Source organism: Anomaloglossus baeobatrachus, unplaced genomic scaffold (genome assembly GCF_048569485.1).
Source record: "Anomaloglossus baeobatrachus isolate aAnoBae1 unplaced genomic scaffold, aAnoBae1.hap1 Scaffold_2233, whole genome shotgun sequence".
NCBI classification, from domain to species: Eukaryota; Metazoa; Chordata; class Amphibia; order Anura; family Aromobatidae; genus Anomaloglossus; species Anomaloglossus baeobatrachus.
In genome coordinates, this window is record NW_027441995.1 from 20,435 (window position 1) to 27,701 (window position 7,267).

Genomic DNA, 7,267 nt, shown 5'->3' on the forward strand with positions numbered 1-7,267 from the left:
TGGTTTAAGCCCTTGGGTTCCAACGTGCCCAGAGTATATATCCAGAAAGATTCCCTTTCTTTGAGCTTCCTAATTCTATTGCCTCCTCTGCGTATGGCTGGGACATGTTCGATGACTTGGAATCTTAATTGGGCCACTGTGTGATTATGCGTCACAAAATGGTGTGGGACTGGTAATAGAATCTGCTTACAATGTATTGTTGACTTGTGCTTAGCACAAAAAAAGGGAATCTTTCTGGATATGTACTCTGGACACATTAAAACCCAAGGGCTTAAACCGTGAATATGAAGTACAGACTTGATTCATTGGGCCGTGCACCATGTCACCATGTGTGCAATTGCATTGTCCAATGGCTCACAATGGTTATGCGTTTTCATTGGATGGATAATCGAAGCCATGTTTTTTTCCTTTCTCTTGGGTTTGTTGTGTGAGTAGCCTATAGGATTAAGTTAGTTACCGCAGGCAGTGGATTTAGCTTCCTGTCTTTGGTCCAGTGGTAGATTGATTGTTTGGTCTATGAGCTGTTATGGGTTTTAATCCAGGTGAATGCCCATGGGCTGCCTATAACTGTGTGAAATATGTAGTTTTACTGGGCTGGGATGAGAGAATCCATCGAAGCATGGTGTAGGGATTGTGGTTCCTGTGTGCTAAGAAGAAAGGCTAGCACCAGCCAGAAAGCCCCATTACAGCCAATAATCAACCGCTAGCCGCTGGAACTCGTTGCTCTAGATCATGTCAAACTCTCACCAAGCAGGAATAGATACATTAGCCCACCATCCCACCCAAAGAGCAACTTCTGCTGCGCAGCTGGCTTTCTAGGCAGCAGCGCTATTGTGATGTCAGCGGGGGACATTGTGACAAGCCAGTGTTCCGTCACTTCATGTTGTGCACTGTTCAAACGGAAAATACATCAACAGGCAGACTACAGAAAAGCTTACTGACAAAGGATAGAGAGGGGCTTTCTCAGAGGGCTTTTTACAGTTTGTCTATTCCCAATTAGCCGTTTAAGTATGCTTAATGAAAGTACTAATTCTTTCATAGGCCGCCCATTCTTAGTATTTGACGTTCCTTATATTGCGGTATCAGGCTTCGCAGCAGGTTGCAAAACATTCATCACCCATGACTGTCCCCAATTGGGCTCAGAAGCTAAATGTCTATCATGACCTCTCTTTTTGAAAGTCCAAGAGCAAGCAAACTCTTCCTCCAGGAGAGGGAGCCAACAGATCACTAAAGACATCATCATTGCTCAAAGAAAACACCGAAAAACAATGGAAGCTTTAATTGGAGTGGAATCTGATAGACAGCACCTGATGCCAAGTCTGCATCTTCTAACACCTGCAGTCACTGCAGCAGCTGAATACAATGTGTCCAAAAGGGATCTATTCTATTCAATTGCAAATGATCTAGATAAGACTGAGAATAAGATACTGCACGGGACATAGCAGAGTTGGTCAAGTTGAGTGGAGATGAGTTTGCTATTTGGCACAGCTTTTGCATCAATAAAGCAAGTAAAAGGTGTGAAAGATAAAAAAAAAGGGTGAAAGTGTGAAAAGTGAATTGGCCAAATTGAGGTGCATATAAAGTTTTTGCTTTCTTTCAATTCACTAATGGGGCTCATTTGAATCAGGTGAATTGAGTTCTGCTTTTGGAAACTCGGTTAAGAAGGGGTGCACTGGTCCTGGAGGTACTGCAATACCAGGTCAATGCGTGGAGTGGACAGAGCAAGATTTTTTCCATCTCCTTGTTCTAAAAATCCATTTAATATATGGTCCCTAGAGAGGGGACGTATCAGATATTAAACTGATAAGAACAGATTTAATTTTTTTTTTTTCTGTTTATCAGTAGGACTTCAAAATAACAAAGGTGATCGCCTCCCGTTGCCTGGGAACCGTCCAGGCACAAGAGGGCTATGTGTCACCAGAAGGCACACACACTCCCTCAAGGCCGGCAGACGTGCAATCCCAGGCACCTTCCAGTACCGACCAAGGTAGCGTCCTCCGAAACTACACTTGATCTTAGCCAAAAGGCCGAGAAGCTATAACCCGAATTGGTTACGGCCTTGAGTGGCACCCTGGCCTATACCGGACACATCTTAGGGAGAGGGAGACAAACCCACGCCTACAGAAGACATTTTGTCACCCAAGCCAAACCCTTGAAAAGGCTGTTTTACAGAGCAAAAACAAGGAGAATGGTGCTTTTTGCAGCCGCCGCCCACTGCAATGAATCTGAATAACTCCTCCTTTTGGGCACAAGCACCTCCCCTCCCCCTTGCAGTCTTTCCAATTCATGATACAAAAAGACGGACGGACAGGACAGGACAGGACCATCTGCCTGACTTTCCGTCACTGCCACCCTTTGCCATCCTTGCCCGTAGAAAGCCCTTTCATCATCCCCAAACCCTAATCTTTTCCCTTCCCTTCCCAGCTGCGTCTCACTCCCTTTCATTAGGAAGTGAGCGCAGCCTTTTCTCCGTTCTGCACATGCGCGACGTTAAACACAAATGCGCAGGTGTGCGTTCCATTAGCCTCACTGCATTCCACTCCCATACAGGAAGTGGGCACAGCTATTACTACGGTCGCACATAAAAGAACCCACGGCCACCACTGCACATAGCTGACTCCACCACAGGACACCCACTTCTACACCAACGCAGGTAAGACAGGATCGGCACCTCTATGCTCCCGTTACAATCAGGCTCAGTCACCATGTGATAACGCTCTCAACTCTTTAGTTGCAGGCTCCCCTTGCTTCACCTCCACTGGCTGTGCTGCCATTTCCTCTCCCACCTGGAAGGTATACTTTATTCCACTATTTTCCTGTTTCTCTATTCCCCCTTTTCCCATAACCTACTTTTATCTGCATTTATGGGGTATCTATATGCTATTTACATCATAGTTTTATTCATTAATATGGAAGGGAAGAGTGCCCATGAGAGTGTTGAACTGCGGAGAGCAAAAGATTAAGCTGCTCCGATTTGCCACCATTGATAAGCTGTTCTCAGTAGATACACATGCTATCCAAACAGCAGTATCCACCATTGCTTCAGCCCACCCATTCAGTGACAGCTCACCAAGTCAGCCAGAGGAGTGGTGTAAGGAATTACACGTAGGCACTGACTCCACACCTTCACATCACAAGAAGGGGGTCTACAGGCTAGTGCAAGAATACGAGCAAGTCTTCAGCAAACATCCGCTAGACTTTTGAAAAATAAAAGGGGTCAAACACTACATCCCCACAAGTGCACACCCACCCATCAAAGAGAGATATAATCCAAATCTACCTGCACATTACCAGTGTACCAAGGACATGTTGAGCAACATGAAGGAGGCTGGGGTTATCCGTGACAGTTGTAGCCTCTGGGCAGCTCCGTTGGTCCTGTTAAAGAAGAAGGACAGCACCACTCCCCTGTATTGAGGAATAGCTAGCTGCATTGACAACTGCAAATTATTTTTCTACCCTTGATCTCACTAGTCACTATTGGCAAGTGTCCGTTGCTGAGGCAGACCGGGAGAAGACCGCCTTTGCCACCCCGATGGGTCTCTGCGAGTTCAAAAGCATGCCCTTCGAGCTGTGCAATTTGCCAGGAACCTTCCAGAGGCTGATGGAATGCTGCTTGGGACACCGAAACTTTGAAACGGTACTGCTATACCTTTATGATGTTATTGTTTATTCTAACGCAAACAAGATTTTAGGGTGTATAAAAAGGGAGATTAGATCCGATGATCCCAACGTATTGTTACCCCTCTATAAATCACTTGTAAGGCCACATCTGGAATATGGGGTAAAGTCCTGAGCAGGTTGATAACCATTGGTTTGAGCATGGTAGGGTGTAGTACGCATCTTCCTGCATCGGTAAAAGCTGCAGAAGTCCTTGAAGATTTCCGCTTCAAAGGCAGTGCCTTGATCTGTGAGGACTCTCTCTGAGTAGCCATGAGGTCTGCATAAGTGTGCTTGGAAGACCTTCGCTGCAGTATGGGCCATTAGATCTTTGACTTGTACCACAACCATAAATCTCGAGTAGTTGTCTACCATCGTAAGTGCATACGTGAGCTCACCTCGATATTCTGCAACAAAACTCCCTTTTTCGATTTCAGTTTCAGCAAACACTCCTCTTCCTGTAGAAAATATTTATCATTACCTAAGACAGTCATTCTAATGCATGACAATATTAAGGCAATTTAGTTAAAACTTGTTTTAACTCACCTTTAAGGGGATTGATGTATTTCATGGTCAATCCAGGTTTGTCAGTGATGGCACTGACATAATGTATGGCGTCTTTTTCGGGCGTTATCCTTTGCCTTTTCATTGTGAAAATCCAGTTGCCTATATCAAAGCAAATTCTACTACTTGTAAAGTATGCAGAAAATGAAATGTAGAACATATAACATCAACTGCTTAGGAACGCATCATAGGTTAGTACTTAAAAGGATATTGTCATGTTCTAGTCATAATGCAAGCTGGACATTTTTCATGTTACCCTGTAATCGCCGGCCTGTTCTAATGCTCACAAGCCAAGATATAGGCTCAGCTGCTAAGGCTTCCCTCTGCCTTCTGAATGAAAATTGAATATGTCTGGCTCACTGTGTATATAGCAGGTGCTCAGAAAAAATAAGAGTCAATTCAATAGAAATAGCTCTGGCACACTATAGTGATCAATAACGTAAGAAAAGAACTCTTAGAATGCTGAAAATTCTTTATTTGTGCAAAAGGATAATTCATCCAACGTTTCGAGCTTGTTTTTAGGTCTTTATCAAGGATAAAGTTATCTAAGATCATAAAGGGTTACAAAACCATATAAACACGTAATTAGTACATAGTACAACATAACAGTACAATATATTGCTACTTGAGAGTACAATGGGTCAAATGACCATGATGCACATACAAAAATTTTTTCCAAAGCCATAGTGAAAACATTTGTACTGAGGAAAGAAAATTTCCACATGACCTATCTGGAGAAACATTCTGGATCAAACAACCAAAAATAGTCAAGCAGGTAAATACACACCTATATGGATAACAGGATGATATGTGTTCAATTGTATAGCGTCATTGCCATTAAGGTACAAATGGAAAACTTGCAATCCTATATAGTGAAGGAAATGAACACATATCATATCAAAGAACACAGGAACATGGGTGTGAGAAAAACCTCAATGTTTATACTTTGTTCTTTATAATGGTGTGAACATGTATATGTCTCAGTACCTTATGAACTTGAGAATTCTAGTGAGTAGATGATGAAAGCCTATTCCAGAACTGGAATCGGTAAATAATTGTAGGTGGAATCTAAATGAAAAGATGGTACAAGTGTTATCATGACACTTGGGCTATAACACAATGGACCGTGTGACAAAGAAGAAAGGAGAGAAAGAAGAGGAAGAAAATGGAACTACCTGTAACATTACGTGATAGTCACTGGTAAGTATCACTTGACAATTCAGGTGAAAAAGGATTCCTTTATTAAAGGGTTCTCAGTCGCCTCAGGATCATGAAATACTAGGGTAAATGATATGAGAATGGGTAAGAAGCACCACTAAAGGAAATATGAGATGCAGGACATATATCTATAAACCCCTGAACTACATGATAGAAATAAAAAGAAGAAAAAAGAAAAAAAAGAAGAAAGAAGAAGAACACATAGAATGCGGAAAGAGAATGGGTACAACTACCTGAGTTACTGCAGGGAGGCCCCTGGTAGGTATTGTGAGGGTTAGTGGAATTCCTTCACTGAAGGGTTCTCAGTTGCCTCAGGTTCGTGAAAAATGCTATAGACAAATAATGCCCGGAGAAAAGGGGTTCATATACAGCGAATAATGGTAATACAAGGTACATGTGTCCCATGTAATAGTATAAATATATATATATTGTACTAAGCTCTACACCAGAAATAGAAAGTAGTCCCTCTGCCTTCTGTCTAGGTGCCCTGAGTTATGTCCTGTAAACTGTCACAGTGACCTAGACACACATGTGTAGTAGGGGAATATCCCTGCTGAGATGCCAGTGCTAGAGCACTCGTTTGCTGTGGAGTTGAACGCTATGTGAGCAGTTCTTACCTTCAATGAGCAGAAGTCTCTTTTTTCAGATTTCAATATCTCTGTGGGTATCTGGCAGAAATATGGAATACTCTTTACTGCTAAGACCCTGTACACCACTCCCACTAAAGGGGGCTTTACACGCTGCGACATCGCTAATGCGGAGTCGTTGGGGTCACGGAATTTGTGACGCACATCCGGCCGCATTAGCGATGTTGCTGCGTGTGATACCGATGAGCGATTTTGCATCGTTGCAAAAACGTGCAAAATCGCTCATCGGTGACATGGGTCTCCATTCTCGATTATCGTTACTGCAGCAGTAACGATGTAGTTCGTCGCTCCTGCGGTAGCACACATCGCTCCGTGTGACACCGCAGAAACGAGGAACCTCTCCTTACCTGCCTCCCAGCCGCTATGAGGAAGGAAGGAGGTGGGCGGGATGTTCCGGCCACTCATCTCCGCCCCTCCGCTGCTATTGGGCGGTCGCTCAGTGACGTCGCTGTGACGCCGCACGGACCGCCCCCTTAGAAAGGAGGCGGTTCGCCGGACACAGCGACGTCGCCGGGCAGGTAAGTATGTGTGACGGGTCTGGTCGGTGTTGTGCGGCATGGGCAGCGATTTGCCCGTGTCGCGCAACAGATGGGGGCGGGTACCCACACTAGCGATATCGGGACCGATATCGCAGTGTGTAAAGTAGCCTTTAGTCACATGACCAAGACTGTATCTGTGTCCCTACAACACACTTGAGACAAATGTGTGTGTGAGCCTGCATTGTGGGGTATATATAATATATTATAGAGCTGGGAAGGATCATTCTAAGCAGTGAGCTGTTCCAGTATTTGTAGGAAAATACCCAGTAGAAGCATCAAACACAGCACCAATACCTCCCATCAGTATTCCACCACAGTGCCATGTAACCCATGCCCTACACTCCCATCTACACCAATACTATACAGGCACAAACTAGTATATCTGACTAAAATCCCCCAAAATATGAAGAACGGCCTATAGTTGAGTGTGGATATAAAATCTATGTGAGCAGAGCTAGAATAGAAATCACTGATCGCATTGAAGTCATTCTGACCATAAATCACCATGATATCAAGGTGAGGAGTTGTGTGTTACTGCTGGGAGGAAAGGGTTAACAGTGGAATATTAAGGTGCATTTCTGTGTGCAGTGTTACTAGTCAATGTAACAATTCAGTATGAGCTGCTCTTGGTGCCGGGGGAGG

At 44.0% G+C, this 7,267-nt stretch overlaps 1 pseudogene; it reads right to left on the reverse strand.

The window, feature by feature from the left end:
* Nucleotides 1-1,662: 1,662 nt before the first annotated feature.
* On the reverse strand, nt 1,663-1,868 carry LOC142261462 (U2 spliceosomal RNA; annotated as a pseudogene).
* Between the last annotated feature and the right edge of the window lie 5,399 nt (nt 1,869-7,267).